Here is a 13,221-nt window from a genome sequence, read left to right as displayed (position 1 = left end):
GAGGCCCTGGGGCAGCCCTTGAGGTTTACTCTGTACTGACAGCAAGTTCACATATAAGGCTTGGACCCAGCCAAAAGAACTGAGATCTCACCTGCCTGAGCTTGCCCCGTGGCTCAGCATGCCACCATGCATGGCCAGACAAGCTCTGTGCCAGCTGAAGGGACAGGAGGTGGTCATGGGGCACGGCACAGAGGTTTTTGCACTACACTAGAGACTGCATGGAGGCATGGCCTGGAGCTCCAGGTCTGAAATGTTGGCACAGGGAGAGGAGGGACTGATTTGCCTGGTGCAAGGGTACGTATCCACTTTTTTCTTTGGCCGCATGGCATGTCTTGTACTCAGGGTTTATCTCAGTGTCCTGTACTTGGACTTGAATGCCCTCATATCCCAGTGACACCTCTAGAAGGGCAGCTCTTGCTGTAAATGGCTGTGCTGGTCAGCAGTCATGGTTTAATGAAAATAATTTGATCTTTATCAAATTGAATGCATAGAACAGAAGTCGAAGAAAAGGTGCTTTTTATGCTAAAGGAGAGTCTTGTTAGAGACTTTTGAACATCTCTGTTTTTTCCTTCCTTTTCAACAGCCTTTCCAGGCTTTTAATGGTAGGAGAAAAGTATCACACTAGCGGTGTTGCCAGCTCTGTGATTTTATCATGAGCCAGTGTTTGCTATTTTGCTTAAAACCCCAGCTCCTAGAAACAATGGATTATGTGAGAATCTCTCAGCTCTGATTTGAAAAACAAAGAAAATTTCTAGTGCTTTTGGTGTCAGAAAAATGGTTGAAACATGACCCCGATTATATCCCAAGAAATCCAAAACCATATTTGGAATTGATTACATTTTTATGTGCATGTTTTGAAGCCAATTGTGTGATTTTTTTCTTCTGGAGGGGGGCATCTGACTCATGATTTTTGAATGCTTGGGGAGTGGTGCTATTGCATTGGGGATACTGCTGATGTTTCCAAGTCTGTTGAATGATTTCTGACACAAAAAGCTTTAGTGCTTTAAAGCAAAGAAATGTTTTAAATTTGCAAAAAGTATAGGACAGATCCTGCTTTAAAAATATGTGGATCGCGGTTTTATTTTGTTCCTGCTGAGCAGCAAAGGCATTGAGCAGATCCCATGCCATCCTTAAAGATGAATTGTAATGACTTTTGGTATGCACAGAGAATACCTGAGTTGACCACAACATAGGCTTGACCAAAATGTCCGATCCCATGAATGTTCGGTCCCTTTAGGGACGATGCTGAGCTCCTGGGGCTTTTGTAGTTCCTAAGAAGCCCCCTTTGCACCTTTCGGAATTAGGGCATTTCCTAAAGACTGTGTAAATGCTCTTTTTTGGGCAGCAGAATTCATTGTCGTGGTTAGGCAGTAGTGCTGCCTGGGGAAACAGGTACGGTGTGAATTGCTGCTGTAGGGTGCAGTGACTCACGTGCACGTGGCTCAGCTGTAGCTGAGGCTGTGAGCCAACTGTTTCTTGTTGGACCCCTGCCTCTAAAAGTCTATGGCCAGCCCAAAGGCGACTCTGTGAGCATACAGTTCAGGTGGGACCTGGACCTGGACACGATTGAGCATGTTGTGGTGCATCAGGTGTCAGAAAGCAATACTAGGCTTTTGAGGGCAACAGTAACTATTCTTTGTTGGGCCAGCATTTTAGTTTCTGAGTTTAAACAAAGGCAGATGATAGCAGTAGAGGACACAGCTAATGAACCTGCTCCTTCTGGGAGCCCTGTAACACACACAGTGATGATGCCATTCATTGTGATGCCAGTGTCTGTCCAGAACACATGGTAGGTCTGTCATTGCTGCCATGTATGCAAGCGCTACTAAAACATCTTGTCTTTTATTTACTGGGAACGTATCCTCACTTGTGCAAACTCCCTTCAGAACTACTTATAAGATGGGGATAAGGAGCATTTTTCTTGCTGAGAGCTCACAGGACTTTCAAATTTATTTGGTGAGCCATGCTTTTGCAAAAACATGTCCTGGGTGCTTGCCAATAATAATGTGAAAAATCACACATGGGCTATAGCTGTTCCAAAGGCCCAATATTCTTTCCCCCAGTGTAATCAAAAGACACTGGCTGACTCCAGGAGCCAAACTGTGTCCCTGATTATTTAATTTGATGGGGTTATGTATATGGCCCCATAATTAAATGAGGCTGGCAAGACGATGCTTGGTATAAAAATTCATTACACTTTTGGAACAATTATATCTAGGGTGAGTTTGAAAAATGTTTTCCACTCTCACCCACTTCTTTATGTACTTCTTTTGTTATTCCTTTTTATCTTTGTTGTTTTGGATAAAAATTATGAGAAGTTAATAAGCAGGAGGCACAAATCAGGATCAGGGTTGCTCTAATCCGTGATTGCAAGATTTAGGACATTTAAATTTTGCCATTTTGCTAACAGTTTAAGGTGCTGGTTGCTCAGCACAGGGCTAAAGCAGATCTGCAGAGATCTGCTGGAAAAGAGCACCTGAAGACACTGTGTGATGGATGAGGGTCCCGACATGGTGTGAGGCACCCCTTCCTCTTCCACACAGAGGTCAGAAGAGAGGCTGCAAGAGAGGCAGAGGCAGGAAGGGCACGCCTGCCTTTGGTCGGTGCAGGACGCTTATGGGTCTAGACACCAGTCGGATGTCTTCCATTTAGGCACCTGACCACGGGGTGGACTTAGGTCCTGATGTCATCTTGCAGTGCCAGATACACACTGACATAGTTGGTGTTGCAGAGACATCCCCTTGAAGCACATCTAGTTCTTCTGTGGGCTGTGAACGAGTCCTGGCTGTCCTTGGTTTTGGATTCACCAGTGTCTACCAAGGAATCGGTCATCCCATGCCTTTGTTTCAGTGGGATCATGAATACACTTCTGCTTTCTCTGTCTGTCTGCCTATTGTCAATAGCCATATAATTACATAAAATGTTTTCAGATTCATTTATATCTCAACGTTTGGTTAAATTAGCCAGCAAATATGAGAATTAGAGGTTAAGGCTAGCCAGTTGCAAGTATTCACATATTAAGTACACATAGAATAGGACCATGTGTGCTTCTTTTCCTTAGAAAACCAAGAAAAAAAAATATCCCACCCTAGTAAAAGAGGAAACCGAAGAAAACTACAATGAGCTGTGTTAAGGAGAGCTTTGTGATGGGACTTTCTGATTCCACGGTACATGAGAGCCTCACCCTGATTTCCTCTGTACACTGTAATCCCACAGGGCACCAGCAGTGACTCAGCTCCTTTACTACTCACTGTGGGTACTATCTGTGGTGAATACTCTCCACCCCTGGGTTTTTTAAAATTACACGGAGTACAGCTGACACTTTGTTGTAGTGTCCTGTTTGAAACATGCCCAAGACCTCTTAAGCACCACATTCTGTCAGTAGCGACCACTAATACCGTTTTTCATTCATTTAATAACTTAAAGTCACATCTTTACCTGATATATGTTAAATAGTTCATCAGCAAGCATGCTGCTTCCACATCTGTAGCTGATGGCTGATATTGCTGATATAGCTTCTTTAATTTCTATCCCCAAGAAGGAAATTGTACGTGTGTTTAGAAGTGCAGTTAGCCATTTTGCAGGTATGACTGCAACCAACAATCCCTTCTACAATTGCTGAATCTGAGCCAATATTTTAGAAGACAAGCCATTGATAAGGACTTGGTGCAGCAAAAGTTATGGTCTTCAGTTTGCAAGTGGGTGCCAGCACTAATGAATAGACCATGTTATTTGTCTTCACTGATTTCTGTCTTGAGAAGTACAAAAACTGTCGAATGGAGATCCTGCAACAGTCAGGTAGATAGATTGGCATCCCATCTAAAGCAAAAATTCCCCATCCATTCCCCACCCCTGGTTAGCAGAGTTTTAAGCATCTATTTAAGGACGTTTCTAAGATTTTGCTGCTTAAACATGGGCTTTGCTGAATCAGAGGCTGGATCCTTTAAAAGTGCTGTCTTCTGTGTGAGTGGCATATTCAAAACTGTAAATGAGAAAACTCTTTCTGTTGCTACTGGTGTTTGGAGAGATTCTATTCCTACTCTGACATTTTTTGCTAATTAACTGACAATTAGCAGCTGAGGGGTTTACTGTTCATTGTTTTGTCTGCCTTTTCCCTCTTGCTAAATAAATGATCTAAAGTTAAACCTTATGGATCACACCTCTTTGTTTGCCATTGTTGATAGATCATTTTCTGCTCAGAATGGAAATGATTAAATCATATAAGAAAGGATCATGCTTGCTGCTTATTCTCTGGCATCATATATGGAAAAATATTGCAGTTGGTTGAATTGTCTAGTTGAAATTAGCCTTTAAAGGAAAACAAAACAGAAGGGAATTGTGCAAGTGGGTTCATTAGGGCTTTATCAGAACAAGAAGTGAGTGGTGAAGAGGGAGAAAAGATGATGGAGTTCACGTTCCTGCAGATTAATTTATCAGTCTTTATGGGTACATGAAAAGAAAACTATGGCTACCTATAAAGGTCTAATTAGGGCATCTAGTGTAAATTCTCTGCAGCTAATCTGGTACAGTTCATAAAAAGCTAACAATAAAAACATAATGATGTGTTGCATTAAATGAGCAATCTTCAGCAAATGGGGCTAAATTAGAAAAGGTCTATTGGAAAACTAGGTTCTTTATAGGCCTTAAATTGAGGATAACTCATTAAATACACAGTGTGTTTTGCTGTTTAGCTCAATAGTGACTAATGTGGACTAGATGTGCATTCCTGGGAATGTTTCTGGTCTTGGGAGCAAGTCAGAACTTCTGGTAAAACCAGTTCAAGTCACACTATGAGCACTTGGGGAATAGTTTCATTTTTTAATGCTTCTTCACAGTTCTGACCTTCTTTATGCAGCCTGAGTCCTTGAGCGTTTCTTGGTGTAAGCCATCCAAACTGGGACAACTTCTGTAACCCAGCTTTTGTATTCAGGCCTAGAGACTGGACATTTGAGAACTTCGCAAAGGCATGAGTTAAAAATCTTGTGTAAAACCTCAGTTCAAGCTGAAAGGAGTAATTCATAATTACTTGTAATTTGAGAGTGCAGAGAGTGCACTCTGGAAACCCATCTCTAGAAAGCCTCCAAATGTAAAGGCAGTGTGAACAGAAAGGCAAATGAATTTATTCAGAATGAAATCAAAAACATAATTTTCCTCACTCATTGCTTTGGCCACACCATTGTATTTTTGTCTCTTGATTGACTTCCCCTTCTCACTCACACCAGACATGAGCTACTTGTCTCTGCTTCGTGGGTTCTCTGGTCAGTCCCCACATCCTCTGGTTCTTCTGCAACTAACTGATTTTTGTAGTGGCTCCCTTGGCCACTACTTGAATTTTTGAGGAAGTCTCTTTGCAGTTTTGGGGAAGAATTTTTCAAATGCACTAAATATCAAGTAAATTTTTCTCCCTTTACCTTCAAACTCTCTGTCAAACTGTCATGGGCAGATGCTTAAACACAGTTCAACAATCAGAGGAGCCAAGACAGCTTCCCACTTTGCTGGCCGTGGTGGGCTCCCTTTTATCCTACCTCTGCTGTCCTTTGCAGCCAGTCCATGTTCAACAGAGAGGAACAATTTCTCCGTTAAAAAAAATACCATTTTTTATGTTATATTATCATATAAGAAAGCTGATATGATAATATAACATAAAAAAAAAAGATTTAAAAAGTACATAAAGAAAGGCAAGGGTTCATAAGGGTTGGGGATGCTTGCAGGGTTTCTAAGAGCTGCGAGTCCTGGGGCCTCGCTGAAATCTCTGCAGAAAGTGGGGCTCCAGTGAGCACTTGCTAGAAATGCCTTTGAGAGAAAGCAGCTCCGTTCCCACATCCCTGAGCCATACAGGAAGAATATGAAAAACTCCAGGGGCCAAGCAGACCATATAGGTGGTAGATTTCTCCTCAGACCTTTCACTGCATGCACAAATACCATAATCAGTTTCCTATATGGTATAGAAATATGGGTAAGTACATTTAGGGAAAAAAAGAGGTAGCAGAGTTTTATGCATAAATTAACCAGATGTTATCCTTTTCTATGTAAAAGAAACAGACTTAGCTATTATCTTTACCTCCACATCTTAGTAGGCCATTTTAGCAGAGGTCTTTGCTTTCCTGGTGTGACTGCCAACAGAGAATTTTTAGGTTGTGGACAATTGGTCTAATTGGTTGTAAAATAAACTGTTTCAAAGACCTGCCACTCCTCACATCTGCCGCTCTTGGCCTAGTGTGCTTGTGATGTATTTGCTGGTAGAGAAGAATGTCGCTGGACGTGTGTGCATTGGAAAGCTGTAAATTGTTTTTTCCTTTCTTTTGTTTCTGTTTATCTTGGTTTGCAAATATTAAGCAGACGTAGTTCTCAATATGGACAAATGTGCTGCAAAATGCCGCTCAGCTGAGGAGATCATAGCTGCTTTTCAATTATTAAAAGCATATGCAGAGGAATAAACTGCACAGCTAATTTCACATTGAAGTTTTGCAGCAGATGCATAAGCTCTGGTGAGTAAAGGTTTAGGTAACAGAAATGCTGATGTGTTTGAATACATGTAGCAAAATCCCCCGAGTCGAGGAGGGTTGTAGATTGGCACGATCATCACAATAACCTGCATGTCTGAGAGAGTGTCTGTTAAATGCCACATAGCCCAATTCTTCCAGTCACACTGTTGACAAGTGTGGAGTTTCTTGTGTGTTTGGATTGGCCTGGAGAGAGAATATGTCCATACAGGTTGCGGATGAGCATGAGGTCTGGGTACTTTAGTGAAGAGAGGCTTTTCTCTCCCTCTGCACACTCTTTTAAGGGCTGAGCTTTTTTGCTCTTTTTTTGTTTGTTTGTTTTGGGTTTTTTTTGGTTTGTTTTTTTTTTTGTTGTTGTTTAAGGTCAGAGGAAATGCAAGCAATTCTGTGAATCAGGTACATCTGCCAAAACAAAGCTCTGGAAGAGGGGCAGAGCTAAAGAAGGATAAGGAAAGAAGTGGTTGTGTTACCACCCTCTACCTTTACAATTTCTTTTTAAGAGCCTCCCTGTGAGGAGGGAAAGGGATAACCCTTGATAATTGACGTCTGACTCAAACCCAGCACTTCCAGAAGCCCTTACCAGTGTCCAAGAGGGTGTAACTGGGGACAAAATTTTAGCCATCAGTTGGGGTGATGTTCAGAGCAGCTTCAAGGGGTAAAGTTATGCACCCTGCTCCCTCTGCTCCCTGCGAAAATCCTGGCCTTAAGCCCAGGAGAGCCTCACAGTTTCCATGGTGTAATGAGAGCCCAGGCAACACTTACCCATCCCACTCCTGAACCCTGAAAAGTAGGAGAGGATGGGGGAACCTGCCCCATCCGTGTATATGAGGACACTCCATGGCTTGCTCATCAGCAAGCGTTGGGTGTCTCTGGGCAGGGAGCTTGGCTTATTTGTTGTATTGGGAATCAAAATATGGAGATGACCTCCCTCAAGAGGAAATGGCCTCAAGTTGTGCCAGGGGAGGTTTAGATTGGGTATTAGGGAAACTTCCTGAAACCGAAAGCGTTGTCAGTCATTGGAACAGGCTGCCCAGGGAAGTGGTTGAGTCTCCATCCATGGAGGTATTTAAAAGATGTGTAGACATGGCATTTAGGGACATAGTTTAGCGGTGGACTTGGTAGAGCTAGGTTAACGGTTGGACCCTATGAACTTAAATGTCGTTTCCAACCTAAACGACTCTATGATTCAGTTGCATGTCACAAAGTACCACATTTGGGTTGGCTTAATGTTGCAGCAGTATCTATAAATTTCTTTTGTCAGTTTGTGTCACAACTTTCATGTTATTTGAGTATGCAGGAGGGACCATTGGTGTCTACCAGAGCCATTCGTAAGCATCTTTTTCCTCTTGTCCTATCAATTATTTACAAAAGTAAAGCAGTTTAAGTACAGCCAAATATCAAAACCTCTGGCACCATCCAATGGATAAAGTAAATATTTCCATACTTTATGAAGTCAAGGGTTTCACAGATCCTTTGTAGTTGACTAGGTATTGACATTCCCATTATATACTTCTGCAAATACGCTTGTTCATAAATGTGTCTTCAGGAAAGACTTCCAATACAGGTTTCAAGGCTTCCTGTAGGGGCAAAATCCTTCCTTTTGTGTGTGTGACTCTTGTGTGCTGCTCTCACACAGCGGAGGGGAAGATGCACAGTACTCCGCAGAGCTGCCCTTGCAGGATAGCACTCCCCTCTTTGAGACCAGACCTTCCTGCTTGCTCAGGACTGAGTGTATCTACTCCAGATAGACCATGGCCAGACTTGCCTTCTGCTTGGGCTTCAACCTTTCCAGAAAGGCTTACAAAGCCTTCATTGGTTACAGGGCTACAGCACCCTCAGGGGACCTACACAGCCATCATCTCATGACCTAGAAAAATATTATTTTGATGCACTTTTCTGGAAATGTTTTGAGCCCCAGCCAGCCACTGAGGGCAAAATACTGCCCAGAAGGCTTTATAGACATAACTGCAAGTATTCTCGTCAGTATTTCTCTCAGCAAGTATAAACCTTTTCCCTCTTTATCCATCTTTGGATGCCAGGTGTACCAGAGATCTGTGCGGGCTTGGAGATCAATTTTGACATGAACATAATCAGAATCAATAGCAAGCAGATCATAAAATGGTCATCTTCAGGCCGTCTGCAACGTGCATTATCTTAGCTACAATCCAAACCACCTGCTAGGTAGTAGGGTTGGCTTACTCGAGCTTCTTGTGCAGTCTGCAGAGAGAGAGTAGGACAGCAGGAGACTAGTTGTGTTTTGTGCCTTATTTAAGTGTCCCAATCACTTCTGGGCAGCTTTAAGCTTTCTCCACTCAAATCCTTGGACCATCCAAACACCACCTGACCAAATCCTTACCGGTCTGCAGGTAGTTTTCTTAGCTGAGTCATGATGACAGAAGGTTCCATGTGAATGGATTATGTATTGATCATGTCAAGAGCCAGGCAATATGCATAGCAAACAAAGTGAGTCCTTTTATTGGCCTTAGGTACCAAAGTGGTAGGGTACTACATTAGATACTTAGAGTAGGTGGCCCAAGTACAGCCCAAAATATTTATAACAAACACCAGAAGCTGCTTGCTTTTCCCAGGGGCAAGCTTTTCCCACTGGAAGCTGTTGGCTGTGCTATTCCACTTCCAGAACTGAACAGGATTTGGGCAGCACAGTCCCCACTGGACACTGGTGTTCCCAAAGGCATCCTGCCTTCACACAGTGCTGCCTCACAGCCATGTTTGTATGGGATGCTCCTTTCCTCTCACCGCTCTGCATCATCTTCACCAAAGACCTTTCACAGACCAGAGTTATTCCAGTAAGCCGGGTTTTATTGTCTCACTTGCAGATTTTGTGGACAATTATTCACAGGGAAAATATTTATCTTGTTTTTCCCCATCTCATTTCTACACCTGCCAAATCGCCTCACCCTTTCCAATTCCTTCTAATGCCCATGAAGATCCCATTGTATCATTTTGGTCCATTTCGTCAGCAGAAGAATGTATTGGATTGGGCAGGTCTGTCTTTACTGCCAACTATGACAGCTTATTCAAATGTCTGCTAGTATGCCTGGGACAATATAATGTTCTAATCTTAACCAGAATGGCATCAGACTTCTGGCAGGACTCCATCATAGTCGGTGTCATTATTAGCAAAAAGATTTACTTCATAATGACCAACTTAATTTGGTTTGTGCAGTGAACTGATACACTTACGATGGCAAGTTCTAATTTCTCTGGTAAAACAGCAGCCCTTGAAAGAGAACGAGGAAGTAGAAATCTCAATTTTTTTCAAGAATATTTGGCTCCGCCGTGGCTGCAAGGAAAAAATGTTGTGAACATTTAGTCCATGTGTATTACAGCTTCAGAAACCTGGTAGTGAATAAATGTTGGATTCTTTTCATTATTTTCTTTCTTAAATCTCCAGAATTGTTTTTTTCTAAGGCAATCTCATGATTTTGTGGTCCAACTCTTGCATTTTAAACCCTGGGGGCTTGCAGTAATATATGTAATGAATTTTATGGCTTACTTGAAAACAAGTTTTATAAACTATGGACCTTAGGCCAGCTGCCAGATATTAGGAATATATGGTTACTTCTTGATAAAAAGTTGCTGTCACTGAAGAAGATCTATGGTTGCAACAAGATATGAACTGATAGGGGTTTAAGTCCAGCCCATGTAATAACAGAATTTATGTGCAGTTTCCTCCTGTTTAATCAGGGATTAGAATAGGAGGAATGTGATGCATTTCAACCAGTTGGTGCAAACTGTGCTTGTGGGAGTTACTTATTTGACATGACTGTGGCTAGTTACCACCTTCACCTAAAGATTTCAGCTGATTCCTCTGGGAATTGAACGAGGGTCTACAGTTTAACCTGTCCCCTCGGTTGGGGTGCTACCGTTTCCCACACGCCTGGCTGTAATGCCTAGGGATGCTGATCATCTTTGTTATCTGCTGAATTTGACCTAAGTTGCCCAGCACTCTGAGAAGTCAGGCCACATGGGGATTTGGTACATGAAAGCACCCCAGACTAGTGCATACTTTGACTGTCCTAAGGGCACAAAGCAGTTTGGGTCATTGCCTGTGGTGCTGTGAGTGTAGCTGCTGATCCCAGAACTGCTGGTGGGCTGGGAGGGAAGGGAGCTGAGCCAACGAGACTGGAAAAGCCAAGAGCGCTCCAGAGGGAAGGGTCCAGTTTCCAAGCTCTTGTCCTGGGACAGTGGTAGAAAAAGGCTGGGGCTGCTGCCCAGGGAGGCTGATCTCAAGGAGAGACCGAATGGCATAAATTAAACATGATCCAGCATTATAACACATGGGGTGAATTCATAGGACAAGCTCATGAAGCAAAAACTGAATGGATAGAAATGAAGCCTTGACTTATTTACAGAAAAGAGAATTGATGAGAATTGAAAACACAAGGTGAGATTACAATCAACCAAAAAAGGGGCAGGTGTGCTGACCTAGCAGCCTGTCCCCGATTCCTGCTGTGTCTTGTGGTCTGAGCAAAGCAAGGCATTCAGGGAGAGAGGAAAAGAAACCTGCAAGAAAAAACATCTCTGGAGGGATGTGCATGAAGAAAGGAGGTAGTGACCTGTCTTCTCAGCTGACTCCCAAACTGTGTTGGAGGGAAGGCGGAGATAGCCATCTTTATTCCATATGCTTGATTACAGTTTGCTGTATACCTGTATGTCGGCTGTACAATTTAGAGACTTCCCAGGCAGCATTCTGAAAGCCAGTCTATCCTTTTACTACCCTTAGGTTTTTCCCTTCTCTTACGCTTGCCTCCGACTCCTCTGTATCACACTACTCGTTCTGCGAGAGTGGAGGACTCTGGCTGTGCTATTCCCAGCTGGGCAAACCCGCTGGCTGGCTGCTTCTGTCCCAGGCGAGCGGGAAGGCAGGAGTGGAAGGAAAGAAAGATTTTATTTGGATGGCAAGGAGGAGAATGAGTGGCAGGGAGGGAAAGAAAAAACCCTGCATCTGGAAGATGAGAAAGGACTAAGAAAGCACAACCACATGAAGAGAATACTTTGTCTTCTGCACAGTGCACATTAGCTCCAAGTATAATGGAGAGGAAATCTCTGAGCAGCGTTATAAACACATCTCCCAGCCCTGATTATACACACACACATAAATGGCTCAGGTTTCGCTCCTGCGGATTATTATTGTATCACCGCAACCTTGAACTGTATTTATAGTCTTGTAAGCTGCTGAAGCTTACAAGACATGCAGAAGCAAACCTGCTTCTTGGTTTTTTTCTGGTGGCAGGCAACATGGCCTGGAGGAGTGATTGCAGCTGAGAGCGTCGGTGGAGGAGTTTGGAGTCCGGCCACTCACTTTCTGTGTGGCCACGAGCAAATCCCTGCCTCTCTGTGCCTCAGTTTCCCCACTGATAATAACAGGAAGGGTTGTTATCCCCGAGGCAGTCATAAGCACTTTTATTAGAGCTTCTCGTACCTTTAGTGTTGAACAGCTGCTCTTGGTTACAATAGCTTGATTATACATCGTAGCAACAGCTTCTTGTGAGACCGTTTCTTCAGGGGACCCCGGCGACTGTGAGATAGAGCAGCAGAGGACTTTGGTGTAGGTGCTTTATGTGCCTGTGTCTTCGTGGAACCACTGCATTCAGTGGGATTGCTGGAGGGAAGACACGTAGGCTTAAAAGGCTCCACTGGCTACAGAATGACGGATAAGATGCTGTATCTGCATATTTCAGGAAAACTAATTTTCTTTGAGAGACGGGCACTAGAAAAGATTAATTAAGTTAACCTTTTCTTTTCCACCCATGGGTTATAGTCAGGACAAGTCAAGAAGGTGCCAAAGAGGGGAGCAAAGGTCTCCAAGTCTGTGTCAGAACTGTCGGTGCCCAGGAACAGAAGTGCAGGTCTGAGAAGGTGGTGGCAGATGCCAGAGCTCACCCGGGGGTGGGAAGCTGTGCTGATGAGGCCAGCTGCAGAGTTAACTGCTTCTTATTTGTCTGACACGGAGTTTTCTCACATTTCACGTGAAATGACCCTGTTGCCACCATGCCTGGCCCTCTGGACAGTCTTGTTTTGCCAAGGATCATTTGAAGTCAAGGCCTGAAAGGTCACAGTGTCGCATGGCTGTAACTTCCAACTCCCAGACTGTCCTTTCTGTTGCCAGCTCCTCACTCTCTGTTCTAAGTTTCCTCCCTCCAAATGTGAAGCCTACAGAAACCTACTTTTCCTATTTCCTATAATAACTTTTATAAGGCTCATGATGTGCAGTAGTGTTCTCTTTGTAACTTCTGTCTCTGATAGCAACAGAAAAGCATTCACAATTAGCTGATTACACGTGATTATATTCTTTTTTTCCTAATCTTTTTTTTTTTTAAACAAATAGCCAGCTCTTCTTTTAATTTTCACTCCCCTCAAAGCTTCTGTTACATTCCTAAACTTAGGGGCTACTCAGAAGTAGAGAGGGACTTCCTTTCTCAGCACATTGCTACCCTCCACTGTGTAAGTCCACGAGCCAAAAGATGATGTGATCCTGGCAGCCCAGTTTTTGTCTCGAAAGTGCGCATTGTGCTAAGGCTCTTTCCCCCTAGGGTCCTCTTTATGCACTCCACAAAATGATGAAATCAGGGATCCTAACTCAGCAGCTAATTAGAATGATGATAACACCTTATCCTTGGCAGCTTGCCAGGTCGCCTGACTGCAGCAGCAGCCTTGCCTTATTGGACAGTGTTATTTCAATCTTCAGGTTCCT

General features: G+C 43.3%; 1 protein-coding gene across 1 annotated transcript in view; it reads left to right on the top strand.

Annotated features, from left to right (window-relative positions):
• The window catches only part of MAML2 (mastermind like transcriptional coactivator 2), a 215,340-nt gene that overhangs the window by 28,194 nt on the left and 173,925 nt on the right, over positions 1-13,221 (top strand). The gene's annotated exons all lie outside the window — the stretch shown is intronic.

This window comes from Falco cherrug, chromosome 2 (genome assembly GCF_023634085.1).
Source record: "Falco cherrug isolate bFalChe1 chromosome 2, bFalChe1.pri, whole genome shotgun sequence".
Lineage (NCBI taxonomy): Eukaryota > Metazoa > Chordata > Aves > Falconiformes > Falconidae > Falco > Falco cherrug.
Note: the sequence above shows the minus strand (reverse complement) of the source record. Positions and strands in the feature narration are given on the sequence as shown.